This window comes from Ambystoma mexicanum, chromosome 2q (assembly GCF_040938575.1).
Source record: "Ambystoma mexicanum isolate Mex_15411 chromosome 2q, UKY_AmexF1_1, whole genome shotgun sequence".
In the NCBI taxonomy this organism is placed as follows: domain Eukaryota; kingdom Metazoa; phylum Chordata; class Amphibia; order Caudata; family Ambystomatidae; genus Ambystoma; species Ambystoma mexicanum.
The window spans coordinates 1,228,254,902-1,228,282,046 of record NC_090924.1 but is presented as its reverse complement, the minus strand read 5'-3'; the positions used below and the strand labels follow the sequence as shown (position 1 = coordinate 1,228,282,046).

The window sequence follows — 27,145 nt, the reverse complement described above, 5'->3', positions numbered from 1 at the left end:
AATGTGGTTGGTTCCACAATCATTGTACAATTGAGATTGAAGCTTAATCACCTTTCATTTTTAGTAAAATTTGTATAATCATAAATAGAATATATTTTTGTAAAACTAAAGTAGAGTGTTACATGGTTTAATAATAATAAAAATGTACACTGAGTGAGATGCTCCATGTGCTAGCTGGGTTCTGCAGCATATAAGGTCTATAATATTCAACTTAAGGAATATTTGTGTGTTATTCGATCTCTAATAATAAGCCATATTTGGGCTTTTGTATGGTGACTAATAATAATCCACTCAATAATTAAAGAGAAATTAAATTTGTTTCATACTCATGTCAACCCTCTGAGCTCATGCCAGTTATGGCAAGGCTGTTTGGATTCTCAGCCAGCAGGACAATCATCAGGAATGTTGTCTCTCGTTGTTTAGGTAACACCTCTCCAACCCAGGAATCTCTCAGAAGGAGGACTTCTTGGAATCATTCTTAAAAGAGAGACACCCGTGACAAAAGGGCCAGCCTCACAACAGGGTGTTGCATATCAAAGAACCATTAAAGTTGCAGGCTTGGTAAGGGGGGGAGTTAGAAAAGTTTTACAGAGCAGAAGGGGATGGATGAAGGGTTTCTACGGTGGGTGGTCATAATTTCGAAAAAAAAATGTCGACAGACAAAAATGTCGAAAAAAAAAATGTCGACTTTCGTTTTTTTAATTATATATTTATTTTAGGGGTTCGGGAGTTAAAAAAAGGGAAAAATTTAAAAAAAAATTAAAAAAGGGGGGTTGGGGGGGGAACCCCCCCATTTAAAAAAAAAATGCATTGAAAAAAAAAGTCGACATTTTTTTTTTCGACATTTTTTTTCGATATTTTGACTTTCGACATTTTTGTTGTCGAAATTATGACTATAAACCGGTTTCTACATCTTGGTTGTGCTGTGGGATCCTCTTGACAGGAATTGGAACCCTTAAAGCAGGCTTACTTTTATCTAATCTCCTGTGACTTTTAATCTTTATGAGGAATAGGTCTCCCACTCCTTCTTTGATTCCTTTGTGCCTTTCAAGAAGACCAGAAGAAACTGCTGGGAAAGCAGTTCTTTTGAAAGCCCTCCACCAGAGGTGAAGATAGGTGTTCCAAGGCAGAGGCATGCTCTGCCCCCTAACCACCCCAGGAAACAATAAGGGTGACTTTATGTTGGATAAGGGAATCCACTCAGCCAGTTGCACTAGCACCCAGGCTCCTTACTTGAGTTGCGCACATCCTGAAGGTTCCAGCTAACTCTCTGGACTGTAAATCAAGAAGAAATGGACTCTTGGACATGAGCCCATGGATTGGGACTCAGAGTACAAGGATAAGTCAGAGCAGATGCATTCTTGTTTTAGCCTCCTCATAATCAGATTAACTGTGTACCTACACCTTCAAACCAATCCAGACCCACATTGCTGCCTTTGACACTCTCTTCGAACCTCTGTTAACTGCGGTTTTACATTCATCGAACAAGCTTGATGCTGTATCATACCAGCACAGGAGATTAGATAGAAGGGTACCTGTAAATACCATAGGTCCTCCAGGTAAAGCTATGTATAGGAAATAAACAATGGACCTAGGCACAGATGAGGCTAGAGAAAATACTTTAAAAATACACATTTTATAATTTCATAGCAACATTTTTTTCTTTTGCATTGAAAAACGAGTTGAATGTTATTTGTTCCAAACATATTTATACATCATACATTTCTTACCTTCAGTCTCCAGTCTCACATACTTTCACACATACCTTCAATATTTCATCTATTTCAACAAACAATGTTTTCTCTCGGATCCAAGAGAAAACAATTGTAGTTATTCTCTGAACAACAGATGGACATTTATATCAAGAAGAACAGTACTGATATTGATGGGATTGTTGTTTGTTCTTGTATGATGATTTTTTGTTTTCACATTGTTTGTTGAAATAGATGAGATATTGAAGGTATGTGTGAAAGTATGTGAGAATAGAGACTGAAGCTAAAAAATGTATGATGTATAAATATGTTTGGAACAAATAACATTGAAATCGTTTTTCAATACAAAAGAAAAAAATGTTGCTATGAAATGATACATTTTGTATTTTTTTAAAGTATTTTCTCATACCAGCAATGAGCATCACATGTTTGGCTAAAAAAAACAGCTTGCCACTGCTGAAGATTTTGAACTGCTGACTCCCTAAACAATTAATTGAACCAATGGGATCCCTACACCAGATAGCTTCAAACTGTGAAGCATTCATCATTCATTGTCTCGACATAGTGTTAACCATCTCAAACTGGGTTGACCTGCAAAACGAACCTGTTGGGTTCACTGACCTGTATCACTCGAATGCTGCCTTCTAACCCCACAGAGTTCCTTTTTTAACCTGACTTGATACTGTCTCACTGCATGGGCCAGCAAAACCTGCTACCTTCAAACCCAGTTCAACCCACATGCTTTCCCAACCTTGATAAAAACACCCAAGAATATGTTGCTTGTGAGGTCCAGACCCCTTGGTCCACGTTGGGACCCTAATGACTGCTAAGCCACCAATGTGCATTTTTTTCCGCAAGACATGTTCTTTAAGTGACATTGTAGGAATGACTTCCCTTTAATCACTTCTCAGTACCCAGAGTGTTTGTTTAATCTAACTTCTGCATTTTAACTGCTCTTTCAACAGAGGTGAGATTTTACTAGTGTTGTTATAGTCAGTTATATTGAATACTGGTGTGTTTAAGTCTGGTGATGAGTGACACAAACCTTGTTGTTTCTACTAAGCCTGCATTCTACAGCTCACTTCAGTGCTCCTCTAGATTTACTTTGCTGAGCATCCAGTCCACAGTCCACAGCTCACTGCATCGCTCCTCCAGACACTTTCACTGAGCACATAGTGCGTGGCTCATCCCAGCCTCCCGGCAGGTTTCTGCCAGAGCTCCCTCCTGTCCAGAATCATCTGCTGAGCTTGCAGTCCATGGCTCAATCTAACCTCCAGGCACTGTAGGCACATTCACGTGTGTGACTCGGCACTTACACTCCCTGGCACGAGCTAGGTCTTGGAAGCAAGACCATGCTGAGCAGCAGTGGTTCGAATCCGTGCTTAAAATAGACCTCAGGTATTAAGCGTTTTATAAATGCCTGCACTTGCACAATTCGCATGTACAAGGTTTAGTAGGATTGTTCCTCCCGCCCTCTTGCCTTGTTGCACCTTGAGACGCGCACATTTATAGAAGCATTACAAATGCACAATAAAGTAAAAATAAAAATTCTGGGTTATCTGTAATTTACAAGCCCCATCCAGGCATCACTGCAGCATACGCAGCACGCCCTCCGCTTGAGCCCATTCCAGTTCCTGACGACGGTGCACTCCACAGCACCATCTGTTGGCCTCTGCAATCAAAGCGGAACTACTACATATAAAAATAAATAAGGAAATAAAAACGTCAGTGTTCACAAGGAAATAAGAGAGAACATTCAGAGACACCAAATGGAAAGAATTAACACAGCTTCTTTGAAACGTCTGTAGGACGTGCAGGCAGAATAAAAGAAAGTAAATTGTATAACCTTCACTGCAGCTGTGCCACCTGTATGGAATAAGGGTGCATTGAGGCCTACCACCGCCAGTTCCTGAGTCTGTCCAAGCGTCCGTTCACCTGCAGACCACTGAGGTTCCAAAATTTCTGGAGTGGCACTCCAGCACTACTATGCAAGGATGGAAGAACAGGCGGCGGATCAACAAGCATTTCAAGGTGCTAACTCCAGAACAACATTCCCCTGGAAGCCGCCACCTTTTCCATTACAGCCACAACACGACAAAGGGCCCTGATGGGTGAAATGGGTGTAAGACTTTCATGATTTTATAAGGGCTGTGAGGTAAGAAAGATCACTGGCAATATATGACATTTTCACAAATTTGGCGGGGAAAGAGATCAAAGGTATATGAAGCTAGAAAGCTTAGAGTCATATTTGACTCTTCTCTCTCCTTCCTCCCTCACACTCAAGACATTGCCAAGAAGTACCACTTTCAGCTTCCCCCAGAGGCTCAATGTTACCCGAGCACTGGTTCTCTATAGGCTTGACTATTGCAATAGCCTCCTCAACAATCTACTTTCTTCTACTCAAGCAACCCCTCCAGCTAATCCAGAATAGGGCAGTGAGATGTATCCTTGGCCTTAAGCCCAGGGACTACATGTTTCCTGCCCTAAAATGTCTTCTCTGGCTCCCGGTTGCCGCACATATTAAATTCAAATCCCTCTACATCCTCCACAAGGGTGACTAGGCGCGGGCCGGGGTTCACACTATCTTCAACTTATTTCGCTAAATACTCTCCCTCTAGACCACTATGGTCCTCTGGCACCAACTCTTTGTGTGTAAAGCGTTTTGCTAAACAGAGTGTAGGTGGTCAATCGCTTTCCTCAGCTAGCTCCCTGCTATGGAACATCCTCCCACTCCGTCTACGCCTTGAGCAGGACTTTCTTAAATTGTGGAAGCTCCTCAAACGTTCCTCTTTACCTCCTCCTTGCCTTCCTCTCCTCTGATAATCTCACGGTTGCTGTGATTGGTGTCTTGGGCCCTTATGCATCCTCGGGGGCCATTGACCTCCCACACCCAATCTCCCAGCTCCCTGCTCCCTGTCTACCCTCAGCACTTGCCTTGGACACATCCTCCGCCCAGGAGGATCCCACTTACATCTAGCCGGCTCCGGCCCTGTAGCACTCACCATATCATGCACTTCATATGTGCCTCACTCATGAGCCCAGACAGTTGCACTTGCATAGTAGGTTTGTTCTTTTTTCCAATTGTTCTTCCTAATATTGTGTTTTGAATGTGTTTTACTCCGTTGCCCCCTTCATTTGCCCTGTGGGCGATTTGAAACAGAATTTTACTTGCTGTATAAGCGCCTAACAAGCACAAAAAAAATTAAACAAATACAAAAATCCCATAATGGGAAAGAACATAGTTTGACACCCTCGTAGAAGCTCTCAACAAAACATTGATCATACAGCCAAATAGACACTACAGGAGGTGTGTCTTCATCCACTGTTCACAACTGCCTCATGAATCTGTAGATGAATCACAAGACTCAGATGAAAGCAGACTTTTCTGATGACAAGGCCATTTGTCTGCATGTGATTGAAGGATGTACGTCATCCGCCTTGATGAAACAGCTACTGAATAGACCATTGTCTATTGAGGAGAAAGATATAGGAATGGGCATATGAAGCATGTAAAGATAATATAATATAATAGGTGACAACATAATTTTAACAGTTTCCAAACTCCCCACCAAGAAAGATAGAGAAATGACCATGTATTTGTTAATTTCTTCACTCTGGTGATGATGTTTGCGAAAGAAGAGGCCGCCGCGAAGAATGTTGGCAGCACACTTGAAGAATGCTTGTGGAATGTAGTTGGAACATTTGGTATAAAATGAGGGTTGTTTGCCAATACCACCTTGTCCTTGAAAAAACACAAGTATGGGGATCAATCACCAATGCTTGCAGATACGACAGTCTTCTTGCTGAAGTAGTACCCACCAAAAAGGCAATTTTCCACGACAAAAATTTTAGGGATGACGATGCCATAGGCTCAAAAGGAGCCTTCATTAGTCAGACAGCACCAGATTGAGACTCCAATTAGGAGGGAACTTTTTGGCTGGAGGAAAGGTCCGAAATAACCCTCTCAGGAAATTTTTGACCAGTCGATCGCTGAACAACGAAGTTGAATGTCTTTTATGAGTAAATCTTGAAATGGCTGCCAAATGAACCTTTATGGAGGAGAAAGACAACTCTCTTTCCACTAAGTGTAGCAAATATAGAAGAACTTGCTCTGAAGTGATGTTTAGGGGTCCACCCCCGTTGATCCCTACACCACACACAGAATCTTTTCCACTTACATGCATATGAAGTATTCGTGGACGGAAGCGTGAAGCCTAAAAAATTCAGCGTCAATCCAAAGAAATGTTCAGGGCCCCAAACTCGGAGAAGTCAGGAGCCAAGCTGTCAGGCTAAGGGAGCATGGGTTGTGATGCCAAACTGCTCCCTTGTCTTGGGATAGAAGATCCGGAATCTTCTGGAACCTTACTGGCTCTGTTACCGACAGCTGCTGCAGGTCTGAAAACCATGACTGTCTCACCCAGTAAGGAGCAATTAGAATCACACGACATGGATATTTGTGAACCCACTGGAGGGTCCATCGAATGAGTGGAAACAGAGGAACGCATACGCAAACCTGCCCGTCCACGGGAAGGAGCATGCCTCCCCAGCGAGCCGGGTTGTGGCCATCTGCTCACGTAATGTCTGCACTTCTTGTTCTCTCGGGTTGCAAAAAGGTCCAGGGAAGGATGACCCCACTTCTTGAAGATTCTCGACAGTTGTTGATCGTTCAACTCCCACTCGTGCAGTTGATTCATCTCTCTGCTGAGAGAGTCTGCTTGTACATTGTTCACCCCTGGCAGATGGTAAGCCATTATGCTTATTTCCTGTTTGAGGGCCCAACAGCATATTTCCTGAGCTTCGCTCGAGAGCGTTCTGGAACAAGTGCCCCCTTGCTTCCTAAGGTAGAACATTGTTGTTGCATTGTCCTTTAATATTCTTACGACTGATCCACGTATGTGTGGTAAAAATGATTTCAGAGCCCAACGTACCGCTCTTAACTCCAGCACATTGATGTGAAGGGTTGACTTTCTTGGTGACCATTGGCCTTGAACTTGCAGGTGTCCCAGATGGGCTCCCCATCCTGTCTGAGATGCATCTGTTACCACCGTCAACTGAAAATCCGGTTCCTGCAGGGGCATCCCTCTCGTCAGATTGTCTGAGAGCTGCCACCACTGAAGCTTGCTGCTGATGCTCAACTTGCTCAACTTGTCGGACCACAATCCTCCACTTTGAGACCATCGGTTTGCCAGAAATTCCTGTATTGGTCTCATGAAGAGACGACAGTTGTTCACTAACAGGATAGATGACGCCATGGCCCCTAGCAGTGACATGTATTTTCTGACTGACACTCTGGTGCCAGCTTTCCACTCCTTTGCTTTTTGTTTGAGTTTTGAACAAGGACGTCTTCACTAGTCCTGAATGAGTTTGGAATCCCGCACCCAAAAATACCAAGCTCCTTGAGGGAGCTAAACAGGATTTCTCAATGTTGATTGCAAGGCCTAACCGCTGCAGTAGTTGGTGGCCTCTAGGCTTGCTTGCGCCATTCCTGGCCAATCGTCCAAGTAAGGGTAGACATGATGACCTTTTCTTCGCAGCCATACTGCCACTGAAGCCAAGCATTTCGTGGACGTCCTGGGAGACGATTTCAGGCCGAATGGAAGCATTTTGAATTGGTAATGACTCTGACCAACTACGAACCTTAGAAACTTTCTGTGTCGTTGACGCATGGGTATGTGGAAATATGCTTCTTGTAGCGTAAGCATTTTGAACTTCAGGCATTGCAGAGTCTTGTTGAGAGCTCGAAGGTCCAGAATGGTTCACCTCTGTTAAGGGACTTCAATTTAGCACTCCAACTAAGTCAATGCCTGGTCTGGGATGCCCAAGGGAAGCCCTTATTTATATATTTTTATGACAAGTTATAATAATCTGGATGATAAACCCTTATATAGCGCCCCTCTCTTTGAATCCCCCTGACCTCACTGAGCCAAGAAGTAGGTTTGTTTTGCAATTTACAAATTTATTGGAAAATTAAACAAGATATATATAGCACACTTTTATAAATAAATTAATATTTGATAACACACTTATGAAGATAATGTTGATCAACAATGGATCCTAGCACACTTTTTTATCAGTTAGGAGTTGGTACAGAAAGGATAAAATAGCTGAGAATGCTTTATGGTTTCAAGGAAAAAAACAATGAGGGAAAGAATGCAGAACAGAAATAAACTGATATGGTTTCAACAAGAGAGAATATAATCACCTTTCCCCTTGTGGCAATTCACTCCCCCCTATGCAGTATAAAGAGATGGAAGGAGAGCACACAATTTTCAGGAATACCATAAAATGCAATACCAATTCAGTTCCCCCCTAGTAAGCTTAGAGCACAGGGATGATTTTAAAACACAGGAAAAAATACTTTAAATGTGATTTGCAAAGAAGTGAAAATATGCTAAAAATTATTTTCATTCCCTATAGGAGATTCAGGGTAGGTGGTAGCTACTTAAGATTGGTTCAGGTCAACACTACCAATTATTCCTGAGGGATTATTAGGTTGAAACGAATCTCAGCAATGCAAAGCAAAAGACAGCAATTTTTGACAGGTGGTGAAATGAGCTAGTTGCAATTTGCGGCACTTTTTCGAGTGTGTCGAGCGCGATTACGGAAAAACTTTAAGGAGTAGAAAGTCGGTGTAGGGCTTGTTGGAAAGCTGAGGAACTTAGCTTTAAAATGAAAGTTAAATCTTGTTCCTAGCACCGCGGTTCCAACGATACGGACAATTTTGTGGAGGTAGATTTTCAGAAATAAAGTAGTGATTCAGAATGGCAAATGACACTTTCACAGGTTTAAAGTAAGAGAATCGACACGATTTCTATGATGCAGTTCTGGACAGGTTAAAATGGTTTGAATCAGATTATTTTAGACTAAGAGATTGGTTCTGGCACAGTTTTCAGGATACTCACTCCTAGTCTTGGAAGGAATGGGCCTCCATCACGGATCTGGTCAACAGGTTTAGCTGCGGTTCTCTTGCCACAGACGGTCTCTGGTACCGGTTCTGCTCACAGCGATCTGGGTCAGCTTTGCTCTGCTGGTCTGGTTCTGGAAAAAGTTCTTGGCACTGCACAGCGGTCTGATCTGGATACAGCACTGCTTTCTGGTTTCTGGCATAGGGTTCTAGCCAGAATCAAATAGCACAGCCCGGCTGTTGAAGAGTCAGCTTGCAAAAGATATTGAGGCCTGCTGAAAAAGGATTCAGCTGGTGGTTCAGGCCCCTCTGCTACAAGTTCTGGAGTCTGGATTCTAAGTTCTGTATGGTCCTTCTTGATATTGTCTGGTCCGGCAGAGTGCTTCGCAAGAATTCAGGTGAAGTGGAAAAATGAGTGTGTCCTGTCTGGATTTCAGTGGGTCCTTTTATGTCTTTAGAAAGTGGGTGGGTGTGTGGGCATAACTAAGCCTGCCCCTCACAACTTATCATTGGCCAAGTTCTCCTCTCTCCCTTGATTGGGGGAAGGAAATGGAGTGTCATCGTGATGAGGTAAGTTTATGGGTCAGAGGATCCTGCCCTTGTCAATTTGCACACAAATCTATTTTTGATCCAAATACATACTTCCCAGATACACAAGTTGTTGAAAATACATGTACACATGATGGATGAATTAAGACAGGTCTCTGATCAAGCCCCATGTTCCTGCGAGCTTGGGTTCAGAAATGAAAACATTTTGCGCTTTTTATTAGCTTTTGAAACATTGGTTTTTCCTCAAAATTTACACAGAGGTACACCAGCTCCCTGAGCACATTACAATAAGTTTTCAATTCTCCAGTGTAAGCACAGTGTCTGCAATATTAATAAATAGCGGGGTTCGGCCTCAGAACATCGTACAGAGTCCTAACACCTCTTGAAATGTGCACAGAAAAATCACAGGAATCATGATATTAATTATGTAATTTTGACAATTTCGTACTATGAATTATCCATCTTTTTAAAATTTTTCTCTGGCCCAGATGGGTGTGGTTTAGGTTCCAAAGCACATGGGGGGATTTCTGTCTGTCCCCACCTCCAGCTCAGGTGGCTCCCAGAAGCACTGCTCCTCCCAGTTTCTTCCAAGAGGAAGCCATTTACGACCCCCCTAATTTAACATTTGCCTGAGCCAAGGAAAGCTCATTGTTCTGTTTCCTGCAGCCCCAGGTACCCCACCCCTAATTCAATCAGAGATGTGTAATCTCCTTTTGGTGGGAACAGCAGAAGGCAGCCAGGCCTGTGAATGCAGTTGCTGGGCAAGTTTCAACTCCTGTCGGGGGTAGTTGCCGGGCAGAATTCAATCTATTCAAGCCAGGCTTCTGCCCAATGTCACTTTTGTTCCAGTTTTTTTTCATGCAAATCAAACTTACAATTTTGACACATGCAGCTAGAACGCTGATTCTAAGTTCAAAACTATGGCCCTCATTACGACCCTGGCGGAAAGGGTTTTACGCCAGCGTAATGCATGGCGTACCCTTCCGCCTTACTACGAGTTCCCGTGGCGCCATGGCGGTTTTCTCGCCTGGTTTTTCCTGGCGGAAAAATCCATGGCGCTACGGGACCTGTTGTTAATTACGCCACCGTAATTTACGGTGGCGTAATTAACGCCTTCCCCACTCCCATTATACCCTATGGGGCAAAAATGGGAATGGGGAAGGGTAAATGGGGATTAGGGACTTACCGCCCCGCCAAGGTCGGAATGGGGTGGTAAGTCCGCCAACCCCCATGGCGGAGTTGGCAGCTCTGCGCCATGGTCCATGGTGCAAATTGCACCATGGACCTCCGCCAGGGTCGTAATGAGGGCCAATGACATTTAAACAGTTGCAACCTATGTGACACTCCAAAGTAAATCACTCATTTATTTTAAACATTTCGATTTTAGTGGCTTTAAGTCCAATTTCACTTAAGCTGCTGACATCCACCGCTCAGCCAATTGTGTTATGAACATTATTTTAGGCTCTTCATCTTTCCAGATTTTGTACACACACAAGACTACATTCTGTCAAATGTCTGCTGGTGTTCAGTGAGATTTTTGAATATCTTGCAATGTTTGGAATAGGCATCTTTAGCTTGCATTTCAGAGAAACAAATGTGATTTCAAAGTGCTTTTTGAGCTAACAGGCACTGCTGTTTTTCCTTTGGCACCACGTTTCACTCATGGCGCTTCTGGCCCATCACGCTCGCACTGGTGGGTGGCAGGTCAGGCGACCATTTTGGTGTGTGCAAAACTGCGTGGTTTTCCTGGATTCTGGCGCAAATGTGGGCTTTTCGGCCATCTTGTATTTTCTAAGCCCACAGCACCAAATGAAGTAGCATAATAGTTCAAACGTGGGTCAAGACACCTGACACCACTTGCCGATCGGTTTTTTGACCATGAAGTAACGGGAGTAAACTCCCAGACCTCTCTCGGCCACCGGAACAAATTCTATAGCCCCTTTTTGCAGCATAAGCACCACTTCCTGCTGTAATATGTGAAGATGGGATTGCGCCGAATACACAGGTGGAATGTAAGATGGAACCTTCTTGAACTGCAAAGAGTGGCCTAGTTTTACCGTGTCCAACACCCAACGGTCTGATGTTATTCTTTCCCACTCGTCGACGCAACGGGACACTCTGCCTCCCAGGATGTGCTGAAGCTCATCATTGCTGGGACTTTGACTGCTTGCCTTTGGTGGACGAACACTGTCATCCTCTTCTCCTAGAAGCCTGGAAATCTCGGCTTCTTTGTGTCATTTGGACAGCTCGCCTGTAACCTTGGGAGGAGTATGATGACCTGTTGAAACTCCGATCTCTGAATGCCACAAACCGGGAATTCCCTGACGCTCTGCGGAAGGGGTGAAAAGACTGAAATGCTCTACCACTTTGTACGGCTCCGAGCGACCTTGCTGTGTCTGAATCTTCCTTCATGCCTTTAAGGGCTTTGTCCACTTTCTCCCCAAACAACTGCTCACCTTCACATGGCATATCGAGCACCTTATATTGGACCTCCGGTCTAAAGTTCGTACATTTCAGCCAGGCTTGTCTTCTTAATACCACTCTGTTATTTATTTGTTTGAATGTGGCCTCCACCAAGACCACGGCGATGTTGATAGAGTGGTTTGATGCCTCTTCCCCCTCATGGACCAGTAACATGGCTGTTTTTCTGTGCTCCTCAGGCAGGTGTTCCAGGATGGGGGCCAAGCGATGACACATCTCACGGTCGTATCTTGCCATGATAGCCAGCGAGTTAGCTACCTTGACCGTCGTCGCTCCCACTGACAAGACCTTCTTTCCAAAGGCATCCTGCCTTCTGGCTTCACTGTCCAGAGGTGTTGTACACTTATGCTGCGATCTGGCTTTTCTGGCAGCCGCTGCTGACACTATCAATTCTGGGGAGGGCTGCGTGGTCAAACATTTAGGAGTAGAATCCGGGGCTTTGAACTTCTTTTCCAACCTGCCCTTGATTGCAGGTTCCGAAAATGGATGGCGCATGGTTTGCAAGCCTTCCTGCCAGATGTGGTCCAAAATGGGAACCGAAAAGACTGACTTCCTCCTCTTCCCAATATGGTAAAATAAGAAGAATCCCTTCTTTTCTTCCTATGGGGTCAGACCAAATTTGATACAGGCTTTCCCCATCATCGCGTGAAAGGAGCCGATCTCATCCAGCGGTGACGGCTGAGCCAGGCTTCTAGGAGCTTCCACTTCTGCCTCTGATTCCCATGTAGGATCGCTCAAAGGGGGCGATGAAATGTCAGAGAAAGAGTCTCTAGGCCCTTGCTCTGACTCCGAAATCTTGCAATTCACCTTCTTCCAGATGTGAGCGGGGAGGCTCCTCGCTAACCGGACGGAAGGCCGGCAACCCGGTCATTGACGTTGACCGCGGAGCGGAACCTGGCTCGTCGCCAGCAGGTATCGCCGGTATCTCTGGAGGTGTCTCTATGGGGGGTAAACTTGTGTCCAATTGACTCAATAGAGACTGCAATGTGGTCAACACCTGTAAGGATAACACCGACTGAGGATTAAGCATAGACGATGTAATGGAGGCACTTTGCATTCAAGAGACCGTCAACGAGCCAACACCTTGCAAGCCAAGATCAGTTGGACAAACAATTTGTTCACCGACTTCCTCCGTTGACGATACTGATAAAGACGATTCCTGCTGCAATAGGGTATCTGGCAAAACTGTATCGTACACTTCCGGTTGCCAAACCTCTGGAGGATCCACCGTCGACGATGTCAATCTCGGAGCATCTTCAATCATCGCTGCCGGGGTCGATGAGGCTGCCAAACTGGGTGCAGATCCTACCTCCGATGAAGGGTAGGCCTTTTCATTCAGCCACGTCACCAGACGCCTAATACGGTCTTTCAGCATCTTCTGTGAGAATCCCTTACAAATCTCACAGCTGTCCGCAGAATGATGCGGGTGATGACAATAAAGTCAATCCATGTGCGCATCTCCTTCGTAGACTTTCTTCAGTCTGCATGTGGCACACGGGTGGAACAACACCTTCCCAGACATTGGGAAAGAAAGACAAAATTCAACCTTGTAAAGAGTAGAAAACACGAGGTGCTCCCGCTACTTTGGAGATGGTTGAAATATGAAGGGAGCTGCGGGGGCGGGGCTATTTAAACCATACGTCCTATTGGGTCATGCGTAAGTGAGCCAAAATGACGTAGATAGGGCACAGAAGTGTTGAATATTTTCCAATGGAAAACCTCTTAATAAATATACCGAGGGTTCCCAGCCTGTCGACAGGGAATTTTCTAAGCATGTGAATCCATGGGCTGGAAGGGCAGCAAGGACTTCGAGGGGAAGTCTGGTAGATGGATTGTGGTGTGGAATTTGGCGAAGGTGAGGGCTGGTGCTCAGCTCAAGTTGTCTCTGTAGGTGAGGTGTCTCTCAGGAGGGCAGAAGGTATCCAGGGGATGGTGAGGATGGAGAGGCCATGAGTGTTCTTTTTGGAGGTGGGGTGTAGTCTTGCATGGTGGGCTAGGTCTGGTTACCGGAAGGTAATGAGTCTGTGAGGGGTGAAAGTGTGTTCTGGGGGTGTGAGGATTGAGTGAGAGATGTGGGGAAGGTGGTTCTGAGTTGATATGCGGAGGGTGGGAGTGGTCTGAAGAACTCAGATTTGTGCATCTAGTCGGGGGGAGTCTGGATCTGTCTTCTAGATGTGTTTGTTGTGAAGGGGTACCTAATGGGCTATTAAGCAGGTTGCTAAGCAATCTTACTGGGTTAGGGTTAGAAGGGGAGGAGGTGGGGCCATGGGGATCAGTGTTAGTTTTGGTTTTGCATGGTGAATAGGGGGATGAATGCTCAATGGACATGGCACGGGAGATGCAGTGTCTGTTGTTTAGGTTGTTGGAGGTACTGTGGGGTATGGGAGAGGGCTGGAGGGATGGTTGAGCTAGGGTAGGAGACCTGGATTGCACGTACAGAGCTTAGCCATGAAAAGGATGGATTGGTGAAGTGAATTGTGATTGTGGTATGGTGCGTGAGGTGGGAGTACGGGGGGTCTACGGCTGGTGGGCAGAGAGGGATTGGAAGGTAGCCAGGAAAGGGTGGTAGGTCATAGATTCTCATGAATACTGGATTGGCTGGCAGGTGGCGGTATGTATGGGAGGTGTCTGATCAGCTGAGTGGAGGCATGTTCTTGCACGCTGTTTGGCACCTCTAAACTTGGAGTTGTTGACCACAGTGGGAGGGCAGTGTATAGAAGTGGTCAGATTGGAAACCGCAGGCCCACCCCTGGAAAGTAGTCCGGCAGGAAAATAAAAGTGTTGCAAACCCGACAATATCGAGATTCAGAGCTGCAACACCCCTCAAACCCTATAAAATCATGGTAGGAAGGGAAAATGCAGTGTGGTAGTGCACACGAGTAGGGAGATACAAAAATGTAACCCCTTTAAATACACTGTGGGAAGTGAAAATGCAATGAGGCAGTACACAACAGTAGGGAGATTCAAACATGCAAACCTCCTAAAAGCCCTGTGGGAAGAGAAAATGCAGTGTGGCAGAACACAACAGTAGCGGTATTGAAAAATGCAAACCCCTAAAAGCATAGTGGGAAGAGAAAATGCAGTGTGGCAGAACACAACAGTAGCGGTATTGAAAAATGCAAACCCCTAAAAGCATAGTGGGAAGAGAAAATGCAGTCGGGCAGAACACAACAGTAGCAATATTGAAAAATGCATACCCCTAAAAGCACAGTGGTAAGAGAAAATGAAGTGTGGCAGAACACACTAGTACGAGATTGAAAAATGCAAACCCCTAAAAGCACACTGGGAAGATAAAATGCAGTGTGGCAGAACACAACAGTAGCTAGCTTCAGACATTCAAAACCCCATAAACACACTTTGGAATTGAAAATGCAGTGTGGCAGAACACAACAGTAGCGAGATTTAATAATGCAATCCTCCTTACAGCTCTGTGGGGAGAAAATACAGTGTGGCAGAACAAAACAGTAGTGAGATTCAAAAAAACAAACCCGTAAAAGCACATTGGAAAGAGAAAATGTAGTGTGGCAGAACACAACAGTAGGGGAGATAATACAAATGCAAGTCACCTAAAGCACTGTGAGAAGAGGAAATAAAGTGTGGCAGAACAAAACTGTAGCAAACTTAAAAAATAAATGACAAACCTACAACAGTCTCTTACTTGGGTGTAGCTGTAGATGCATGGCTGTCCTGAGAATCCCTACTAAGAAGCCGCTGCTGAAGTGCCAGGGTTAGCTGTCTGGCCTGGATCACCAATATGGTGTCATTGTGGGCAGGTAGGGGTGGGATCAGGGGGGCTAAGGAGGAGAGGAGGCTGGGCCTGGCTCAGCATGCACGGAAGCGCCTGCTCCACAATTAGACCAGGGAGATGGAAGAAGGTGGAAAAGAGGACCAAAGATCAGGAACCCAAACATTCTCAAAGAGTTTACCAGAGTGTTAGAGTGCTAGGAGGGCCAGGGTTAAGGGTCGGCTGACTGGAGTGCCAGGGTCAGCTGCCCCGCCTCAATCACCAATCCAGTGTCAGTGTGAGCGGGCAGGGGGTGGGATGAGGGACTGCCGAGGGGGAGAGGAGGCCGGGTCTGGTTCAGCAGATGCAGAAATGCCTGATGAACAATTAGATGAGGGAGAGGGAATAAGGTGGGGCCAAAACCAGAACCCAAACATTAACAAACAGCGTACCAGTGAGTTGCGCAGCGAGGTATCCCTGAGCAGGATTGATGCTCTAAAGAGGATTTCTCACCCAACAGAGGGTTAGCATGTCAAGGTCAGCTGCCCATCCTTGATCACCAATCCAGTGTCCGTATGGGCAGGCAGGAGGGGGGGATGAGGGAGGGCCAAGGTGGAGTGCAGGCTGGGCCTGCTCGGCAGACGTGGAAGAGCTTGATGAACAATTAGACCAGGGAGAGAGAAGAAGCTGGAAAAGAGGGCCAAAGAACAGCAACCCACACGTTCACAAAGAGCTTACCAGCGGGGTTGCACAGCAAGGTATCCCAGAGAAGGCTTGATGCTCCAAAGAGGGATGTCTCCCCCAACAGATGGTTAGAGTGGCAGGGTCAGCTGACTGGCCTGGATCACCAATACGGTGTCAGTGGTTAGGGGGTGGGATGAAGGAGGGCCGAGTGGGAGAGGAGGCAGGGCCTGGCTCAGCACACATGGAAGTGCCTCAAGAAAAATTAGACCAGGGAGAGGAAAGAAGTTGGAAAAGAAGGCCAAATGCCAGGAGCCCAAACGTTCACAAGAGCTTACCAGTGAGTTATCCCCAAGCAGGCTATATTGTGAAACTATGTTCCATTCTCAATGTGTGTGCCACTGGCTCATTTCAGAACACAGTAGCCATGGTGTCGGGTTAATCACAGCCAGTATTTTCATTCCAGGAGGTACACCTGTGTTGTGATAAATGGCACGCATAAACACCTCTCATTATCTACTAATAATTTTGAATTAAATGTTAATTTCCCAAATGTGATGAGGGCTATTGATAGGACACATATATAGATGAGCTCAACATAGGCACACATTTATCACTATAAAAGATGCATTTCTCTTTGAACGACCAACTGATATGCACATCAAAACAATTACTTACAGTGTTATACAAACATTCCTTGTTTGGCCCATATAGCATATATGCTAAGAAGCAACCGCATGCCTGTGATTATGGTGCCGCTTACGTAAGAACAGAATTGTCTAACAGGTAAGTGTAGTATTGTATGCATTCACCCAATTCATATTTCACATCAGTAGTGCCATACTTACATATACAACCCTATATCCTTTGAAGAGTTGGCTGCTAACACCAATACTACATCCAGAAACCCATGCTGAGGAAAGATACAGTATCGAATCCGGTCCAAGAATGCCATTGAGCACACTGATGGGCTCTAGATGTACACAATTGCATGCCAGAGGCGGGGATCTGCTTTATTCCCCAGCAAATGTTTGCAATATCACAGTGTTTTGCTGTGTGTATCATAATGTTGCTATTCATTGCTATTCATCAATGTCAATTCATGAGAAAATAAATGTTGGAAGTAATAACAGAACACAACGAGGAAGCAAAACCTTTTTTAATGGAGGCAGGCGAAGGTCACATGTGCAAAATATCTACTAAACTGTTGCAGGTTTCTTGTGGAATTTTAAGTGCTATTAAAAATAGGATTTATAAGATTCTTGCTTATGTTATTTTATGTTATGTTATATTATGTTATTGGGAATTGTACCACTCACTGCTGACATTTTTCATGGTCTCCAGGCGCTCAAGTCAATCTGAAAAGGACTGGGGTTGGAAAGGTTAGTGGGTTGCGAGGGAAAAGCGCAAAAGAACTTTGATGTGCTGTTGGTACTTCAGTTCTGATGAACTGGTCACTGTGTGTTGGTGCGATTGATAAATTGGCATTTGTGTGTTACATGCAGTTGTTTCCTGTGTGTATTGGGTGTTGTGGGAGAAGGTAGAGTTTATTGGTTTGGTGAATCGGAGGTGAGTGTCCAGTCAGTTATGTAGTGGGTGATTGATAAGCTGAGTGATAAGCTGAGTGTTAGAGGATTAGAGAGTTATTCGTGGGTTGGTTGTGATTTTTGAGTTTGTTGCGCAAGTTGGCTTTACCGCTTAATCTTGTTCCTGGTGTGTTTGTGCTACACCGATGGGCAGTCCATTCTCGTGGGGTTTTCTTACGTTGTGGTGGGTGGATCTTTGTGACGCCATTGTTTTCTTCAGCTCAGAGTATTGAAGAGCCAGATTTATAATAGTCTCCTAACTTGAGATGATCCCCTGTTGTTCGTATTTCCATTAGGAATGAGTTCCAGAGTTTCACTGCTATTCAGGGAAATACTGATCCCCCAGATGTTTGTTTTGTGTATTGTTTGTGTTTGAGGCAGATGTCAATGCTGGATCGCAGATTTTGCATTGGTTTGTAAATGAGGAATTTCTCCTGTAAGCATTCTGCTCCTTGGCCGTAAATCGCTTCACGTTTTATGCAGAGCATTTTTTAAAAGATTTGGTTTTTTGACTGGCAGCCAGTGCAGCATTCTCAGTGCTGGTGTGATGTTTTCTCTTCTAGTCAGTTGAAGGAATAGCCTTGCTGCTACGTTCTGATAATGGTGAGTGTTCTGTGTGTGAAGCAACGGTACGGAAGTATTTTCTTTATCGTGTGTAGGTGGAAGAAGTATTTCTTAACTACTGTGTTGACTTGTGGTTCTAGCGTTAGTTTGTTGTCCACTAGGATTCCTAGATTTTGGACTACCTTGGAAGCTTCTGGCGAGGTCCCTAGTTCAGCAGGCCATGGGATGTGCTGGTTGTTTGCTAGGTCACTGGATGTAATCATAATTTCTGTCTTGTCCATGTTGAGTTTAAGGCTGTTGGTGCTCATCCATTGGCTCAATTCAATGAGCCAGTTGGTTAGTGTTGGATTTTGCTCTTCACTGGGGTTGATTTTATAGATGATGTGGGTGTAGTCTGCATAGTTGTAGCAGGTGATGCCATGTTTTTTGATAACGCTGATCAGTGGAGTCATGTAGATGTTAAAGCAGTGCATCATTGTTTGGTGGGTTTGCTATGGCTCAGTTCTTTTTTTTAGCCTGGCACTTGTTGTCTCAGACTCAGTTTGATTCTGATGTTGTGCTTTGGTAACTTTATTATTTGAACTGCCAGTCACATAATTAACACCTATAGAATCAGAGCAAAATGTAAATGATGATTGTGCTTAAGGAGGCACTTAAATATTTGTCTCATGTCAAGACAAATTGAGTATGTTATTTTATGTGTATGTTGATTGGTATTTGTAAATCACACTTCTGCCGTAGTGAGTACATCCATCAACCACACTAAACCGATGAGAGTTGTTTTAACCCCATATTTGTTGACAGCATGGGGAGCAGCCGTGGATGGTGGTGACAGTGGGCGGGGAACTCCCCATCCTGACGTGTCATGGGCGTGTTCAAAATACTTTAAGGCCTGGCACTTATTTTTTTTAACAAATTAAGTGCTGTGTTAAAGTGTAATGGTGAAAGCAATAAGCCCTATGGGACTCGGCATGATGAGAGTGTCGTGGCTGACTGTGTCAAAGGTTGCTGAGAGTTCGAGTAGTATTGCTGCAGCTTTACGGCTCTATCAGGACCTTAGTGGTATCCCGGTGGTAAATCCGCTGGGTTCCCGTTAATGCAAATTCTGTTACTGCAACTTGGTCTGGCGCTATAGATCCCGAGTTGCCGATGGGTGTTAAGTCCCCATTCCCATGACGCTAGTTGTGCCGTGGTAATAGTGCCACAAATGGGTGGAAAGTGACAAGATTAACCTCCAACAAAAAGCTGGAGGTAAATCTCCCTCCTTCCACCAAAACTCAGAATTGGGCGGAGCAGCGCAGCGATAATAGCGTTGCGACTGCATTTTGGCCGCTGCTCCCAATCTGTGTTGACCCCCTTAGTGGTCTTTCCGCAGTCCCAGATAGATAGTGCAATTTTCCTTTCCTCACATAGGGCTGAAGCCCACTTTTACCTGATCCACCAGAGGTTTGAAAAAACAAATGTTTATTGCAGTACTATGGTCACTTTTTGTTGTATGATTTAAGGTTGGAATACAGTGCATGCAATACTTACATAAGCATTGGATATATTGTAGGAAAAATGTACTATAGATAGAAAAGAGAAAGGAAGACTAAAATTAATATATATGATTTTCATTGAAGAAATTCAATCACAGAATGAAAACTTTAAGTCGTCTTAACTAATACAACGCATTTTCTGTTAATTATGTTAATAGATGATGTGCTTTGTTCAAGAAGGTGTCATTCGTTCATACAGCCGTTTCCTTTCAAAAGAACATACTGTGTAACCCCTCCTTCGTGGAAGAAGTAGTTGGGAAACAAGTTGAAAGTTAAAAGGAATGTTGTGTGCCTGTTACCTCACTTTTATTGCAATACTGGCAGTGGTATTTATTGTATGCCCACTACCATAGATCTGTTCTCCAAAACATATCATCCACATTTTACAGAGCGATTGCATCTGACCTTATTGAAATAACTGGCAAAAGTCTGCATTTCACATGACAGTCTAAAACAAGATGGATTCCCACCACCAGCATGTACTCATGTTTAAACACGCCTCTGATAGTTTGAGAAGGAATATTTGCTATTTCTTCTTTTTAATCAAAGTGGAAGCAAAGTTGTTACTCTGGCACAAGATACATCAAGATTATGTGTGCCACTTTCCAGGTGTGTTTTCTCCTACGATATACTTTGTAAATTGGTGGCACTATGGCTGCGGCTAGTAATACATGATGTGAGAAGTGAATGACGTTGTGACGCATAGTTGCACAATGCATTTTCAGGTGGCTATAAAATGTCCTCCAAAAACTGTGCTGGAAAATTCGTCAACATGACTTCCCGTTTCTACAGGGGGAGAGGTAAGTAAGCACATGTCTATTGGTAGGCATTGATCTTTTCATGGTTAACAGTTAACATGTCTCTGTGTAGAACAAGGTTGGCAGCAATGCTTTTAACACTCCGTCAGCAAAACAATACTCTGGCTACGCAGCTGGTGTAAAATTGCTAGCTGACCCAAAAGTTGTATGTTGTGTTAACTTTGTATTGCATGCACACAAGGTAGGTATGCGCCTACTGAGTTCACCCACCAAACTGTATTATTTTCTCCACAGGACTCACAATGCGGCTCTGAGCTTTGCTAGCTGGCACTGAGGGCATTGGCAGTATGTCTGTGGAATCTTTTTTTGTTGAGCCTCTATTATTGTCAAATACATTGTACATCATTTGGTTCTATATATTCTTGTAATATCTCTTCTTACAAAGCAGCCGCGCCCGGGGTAGGGCAGACCCAAATATTGATCAATAAAAAATCACATCAAAGGTGGTCAATAATGAGTGCACAAATTGCAAGAAAAAGTAAGTTTTATTACATGCAAATGTATTCATTAATTTATGTATTTACTTTTTATTTATATAGCGGTCATACACTAGTGAAGTGATTCAAAACGCTTCAACGCAGGAAGGGAACAAGGGAATACAGTCATCCTTCTTAGGCCTTGAAGATTCCGAATGATCTAGAAAGAAAAACTAGCATACTAAGCCTGACCACATTTCTCCTGGTGCAAGTTTTTGAAATGGATGTTGAGACCAAGCTCAAGGGGGGGGCGGAAAATGGTGGGGGTGGACAGGACAGACCAACTAACTGGTCCAAGTACATTTAGATCATGCATACGTACAGACGGTGGTGCAGAGATGGGGGGTGCAAGGGTGCAAGGGAACAAAGAGTCCGGTCCCGCAGGGCCCTGGGTTAAGTGCAGAGAGGTTGCCCCACTCAAGTAGCGTAAGCTGAATGTGCAGTAATATTGAACCAAGTGCAGCAGCCCGGAGGCAAGGGCAAAAGACTGGTGGGGGAGCCTGGGACTTGTAGACTCTGGAGGTGAACCAGGAAAACAGTCAGCAAAAACTGAACAGAGTTAAAGAGGAGAAGGAGGGTGGAGAGAAAAGAAAGGAGATTAGCAGTGGAGAGGGAGGGTGAAGGCAGAAGAAAAAAGGAAGGTCATGAGGGCAGAGAGGCTGTTCCAGAGGGAAGCACCTGCAGAGGATAAAGATCGCCCCCTAAATCTCTGTTTGTGAAACCAGCCCATCCGCAGAGAGTTGGAGGAGGACAAGCGCAGGACTCAAGAGGGAGAGTATTTAGGAAAAGAGCATTGTAGATAGGGTGGGCGCAGCCCTAGAAATCCTTGTGGATTATGCAGATGATCTTGAACTTGATCCTTGAAGCCACGGGAGCAAGTGGGGGGGATTTCAGCACCAGAGAGATGCAGTCCCAGGGCTTGAGGCCAGGCCAAATACGTCCGGGAGTGCTAGTCAGTTCTGTAGAACTGAAAACTGAAATCACACTTGGCACACCTATTCTAAGTTACACCTTTTTTTTAATTTATTTTTTTATTGATTTAGTTGAATTTTTACAACTTTTCAATAAACAAGATAAAACAAGACAACAATAAAAATACTATACATAAATGATCTAAGTATAAACAATCATAAAATCATTAAAACATACGCTATCAAATCCAGGCAATATCATCACACTGATCATTAAAGTTGTAACATGTACAATAGCAATGCACACATAAGGTTCAATTACAGTTTGAAAGTAGAGCTTGGGGATTATTTGGTTTATCTAGTTTTAACGAAGACAAGACATTTATAGTGGCTATTTGGATGCCCAACAAAGTAGAACCAAAGATGTAATTCCAACAAACGTTGGGTTCAAACATGGCAAAACTTGAACAATACTTATGAAAGTGTAGATGTCTAAGCGAGTTTAGCTGAGTACATTGTGTGATTAAATGAGCCAAAGTTTCAGGACATTCGACCGAGTGACAAAACCGACAATTGTTATGAGTGGAGGAAATTAGTTTACGCGTGCATAAGAGATCTCTGGTTTCCCAGGTATGCAAGCGAAAGCGCAGAATTAAGGATCTGTATTTTAGTGAAGGTGCTTTTACAAGATATTTTTGTGGAGTTCCTCTTTTATGAGGCGGAAAACGATGGGTAGTGGCATGCTTATATGACAAGCATTTTTGATGATTCATAATCCATGAGGACTGCAATAGTTTTAATTTGGCTTTATTAGGATCGTGTAATAAAATATCAATACTGATTTCAGCTTCAATCAGGATCCTATAAACCGATAGTAGCCAATTTCGAACAAAAGAGTGGTCTGTAGAGAATATATAAGCAGAAATTGTCTTGAGTAGGTTATCAGACTGCGAAGAAAGCAAGCACTTCCTGAGAAAGGAGCATTGCTTCCAAGCAAGTACAGAAGCCAAAGACGTGAGCCCTAATTCATAGCGAAGCCACGAGATGGGTACACATGTTGGTACGTGTAAGACACTCTTCCAGAATTTGGCCTCCCATTTGTGAAGAGTAATTATAGGCAAGGGAGAACCTGCTTCAAGACCATAGAGAATAGTAGGAATTACTTTCATTTGCCAAAATTTGATAGCCGGGACTATGGAAAATTTACCGAATTTAGCAATGAGGATGCGTGTCTGGGAAATTGCACTGTGGAGTTTAGGATCGATCATAGCCATATGTTTTATGGGTTTTAAGTTACACCTTTTATAGCGGCAAACAGCATAAGCAAAACACATCAGATATGAAATAAATCCATGTTCCCCACTGGCCAACACCTATACAAAAGTAATCTAAACATTTTCCTATTAGTTGTGCATATCTAATTACAACCCCTTACAAAAAAACCTAATTGTGCACTCAGCAGTAAACATTGTGATATGATTGGTTTGTTATACTCCTGTAAATTGTTATAATAATGTACTCTCCTTAATGGTCAAGCCAACTTTGGAGAACTCGTGATTTACCTACCCCCGGGAGGACCCAATCAGGGAGCTAATGCGAACAATGAGGTCAACCACGCCTGCTAATACGATGGCTTCCTCATGAGTCTAGACAGTTTGGGACTTCCGGATGGCCTCTCCAACCTTTTCAGCTGCACTCCTTTGGCATCACCTCTTGTGACTCCTATCTGAGAACAAATTACCTCCTACTCTATCTCTCTCAGGAACCAGGTGCTTTATAAGAACACAGTCGAGGCACCATACCATTAATTTCTCATATTTGTTTGCAAATACCTGTAGTTCAAATGGATTGGTCACTTTTCAATGGGCGCAGTATTACTCCAAATCTAGCTCGACACCTTGGCACCGGCCAACACCAGGCTCTATTCTCAGGAGATGTGTGCTTCAGATCGGCAGCACTAATCTAATTAGAAACCAACATTCAGTTCCCAGCTCCTGTGTGCTGCTCAGCCTGACACAATTACCTTGCTATTTGCACTGCATGCCTCCCTTCTTCTTTCTTAACCTTGGCCATCTGTTCATTCGCTGGGGAAGCATAAATACATTCTAACTCTAAATTAACAAAACAAAAGCTCCAACAGGCGGCCTATTCTTCTAGCTAGTGAAAATAACAGTTTCTAGTGAGCCCTACCAGCTGCCAAAGGGTGCTCTTAATATGAAATAAAACAACATGTGCTTAATACAACCAAAACACAATATGGTCACTACTACTAGCTACAACTATTAAGCAATTCCATGGCTTTAAACCTCTAAATATAATGAGCAATGTTATCACATTGTTGCTCTTTCTTTCATCATATAAGGCTCTGTGATGTTTTCTAAATTTTGTCAAAGCTTAACTACAAATAATACGTGTGCAGAACTGCCAAACCAAACAGCAAAATATTCACACTAAATTACCGACTCTCTTTGCTAATACAATTTGCGCAGCCTAAACCTCTTTCCACTGGAGGATAGCTCAGGGGCAACATGCTCTCCTTGGAAGCAACACAGATTCGACCCCCACATCCGCACTTAGAAACCTCTGGGTATTAAGCGCTTTATAAATAACCTATCATATCATATCACGGTTGGGGCATTGCACCTGCATCCTATCACTGGCTCAAGTTCCATAGTCCTTACCAATGTACAATATAGTGGGAAGAGTGATAATTCTAAGGCAGGGAATAGAGGCTTCTATGGTGCAGTGCACTCTTTTTACCAATATCGGTTCTGGGGCAAGCAGACTGGGCCTCTTAAAATTTGTCAGGCTGGCCAAATTCAACATTATGCCGTTTTTGAATATGCCTTTTATGCGTCAAGGACTTCCCCACGTTGCCACTAACAGTCCAAACCAAATCCTCTGGATGTTCATCTGCAAGAGCTTCTGGCACTGCATAAAATGCTGCAAACCCAAAACTCTCAGAGAGATTGGCCAAAGGACATCTTAATGGCCTATCCGTCGGTGCAACATTAGTTTGCACAGTATTAGCCATCATGTCCTGAATAAAAAGGTTTAGTTTTACAATGTTTCAATTCCTTCCCCTCCATACCTTCCAGTCAGTTTTCAGATAGCGAAGAAAGGTGTAGTCTTATTTTTCTTTCTTTCCCAATGAACACTACTCATAGGGTCATTTACTCTAATTGATGATGCAGGACCTGTCTGCATCGTGGTCTGCGTACATCCATAAACAGTGCATGTCCCAGGAGTTTCCACATTCTCACCGCCTTACAACCGCCTTACAACCTCCCGGTTTATATATGCGCCTCCCTCCCGGTTTATATATGCGGCTCCCTCCACAACTGTGTATATGCGTTGATGGTCACTCTGCACCATGTTGCATGCTCAGACCTCACGCCTGCTCCCTGCAAAGCAACTCATCCATTTCTCCATTAAAAGAACTAAGGAAAGGTGCATGGAGCAGCAAGAAGACAGGAAGAATAGAGAAACAGAGAAAAAATGTATAAGAGAAATGATACTCCATTGGCCAGTATATGAAAGAGACATAAGAAACGTGGATTTTGTCAGCAATAACTTTTTTTAATTGCTACTAAAAATAAAGCAAAAGGGTGCACTGCATAATAGGAGTCTATGTGCCCTTGGCCATTGGTGGAATCATGACTGTCCAGCATAATTATACCACAACCAATCGGAAATAATGATGTTGGCTCTTTGGAGCTGGGTCCTTTGGGTGGTAACATTTTCCTTTGACTTTTACAATAGCCGTTGTAACAGAGTCACTCTCTGGATAAAACATGTACTGGTAAAACCATTATTTCACACACTCAAGTTTAGTGTAAGTTTTGAGGGTATCCAGTGATGTTACCGAATTCAATATAACGAAAAACTATTTTAACAAAAGGTTTTTAATGAAAAAATACTGATTAAAAAATGTATATTATGTATGGGTAGGGTAAGGAGTAAAAACGGGTGTGGAGTGGTTTCGGGTTGGGGTTATAAACAAAGGGAAATGGGGTTTTGGCCCGGTGTAATTTGTTTTAAAAAATGTTTTCGTTAAAAACGTTTTGTTAAAAATGTTTTCGTTTTTATTTCATTCGTTAATATCACATAGGGCCGTTTTGAGTCACAACACATTTCAGACCATTGCTGCTAAAAGCAGCAGGACAACAATTGAGACACTTACATCGTGTAGATTGTTGTGGTGCAAAAATGTACGCTGTGCTCCAAGAAGGCGATGGTGTTGTTGCCATTGGCGATGATGCCCTTCAAACTTCCCTCAACCACAACTGCAAGGACGGTATCAGACAGTAATGGAGTGGTGATCCACCACAGGTGTCCCCGCTGTGTTCATGGCACTTTAATACTTTCTTGCTCTCTGATTTGTGAAGATCCTGCCACCATTATTGGAGATCTTCTCTGTCCATTTTCGGAGCAGCCATTGAATCGACCTCCCATTCTTCACCTGTGGTGGTGTTCAAGGAGCTTTGGTATAAATGCATCAAAGAAGTTCTTCATCTCTTCATCGCTTGACTGGACATGTAGATGTTTGCTTCTTGCCATCCAAATTTCCCCGCCCACAAGCACGGCTTCTTAATTGATGCTTTCTGTTTCAGGACAGTTCTGGACAACAGCAAGTGAGGCACACTACTCTATGTGTCTGTGTCTTCTTGCACCTTACAACTATCTTCTACACCAGCTTGCTTTCTTTACTTGCTCTTACACTCTTCAGTTACTACTGGATTCACTTTGCCTTGCCTTCTTCCTGTTCTCTTACTTTTTTCACCTATTCATTTCTTTTCCCTCCTTTTTTCCACCTCCTTATCTTTTTATAGATGGTGTTTCCTGTTGGCACAAGTAAACCTTTTCTTTCATTTGCAGAAGTGAGACATGCCTTCAAAGGCATATAATAGCGATGGAGAGATCTGCTCTGTGGCAAGGGTGGAGGTGATCTTCTGCACTGTGCAGAAAGCATACGCAGCCCAGGCTGTGGAGGTGTTGGTTATTTACTAATTGATGAACTGCACTGAACCTGTTTCTGTATGACCTCACCCGTCAACATCGCTTCACTATGGGCCTTGCTGTCAAATGCAGCTGTGATGACGCATTCGGTGTGTTGCCCGCATTCCATGTAACGCATGGGAACATAATCATCTACCATAATGTCAGGGCCCACAAAATGGCACAGCCCACGTCGTTGAAGC

The 27,145-nt window shown here is 43.8% G+C and overlaps 1 protein-coding gene across 1 annotated transcript in view; it reads left to right on the top strand.

The window, feature by feature from the left end:
- C2QH7orf78 (chromosome 2q C7orf78 homolog) overlaps window positions 1-27,145 on the top strand; it is a 280,749-nt gene that overhangs the window by 196,046 nt on the left and 57,558 nt on the right. The window lies entirely within an intron of this gene.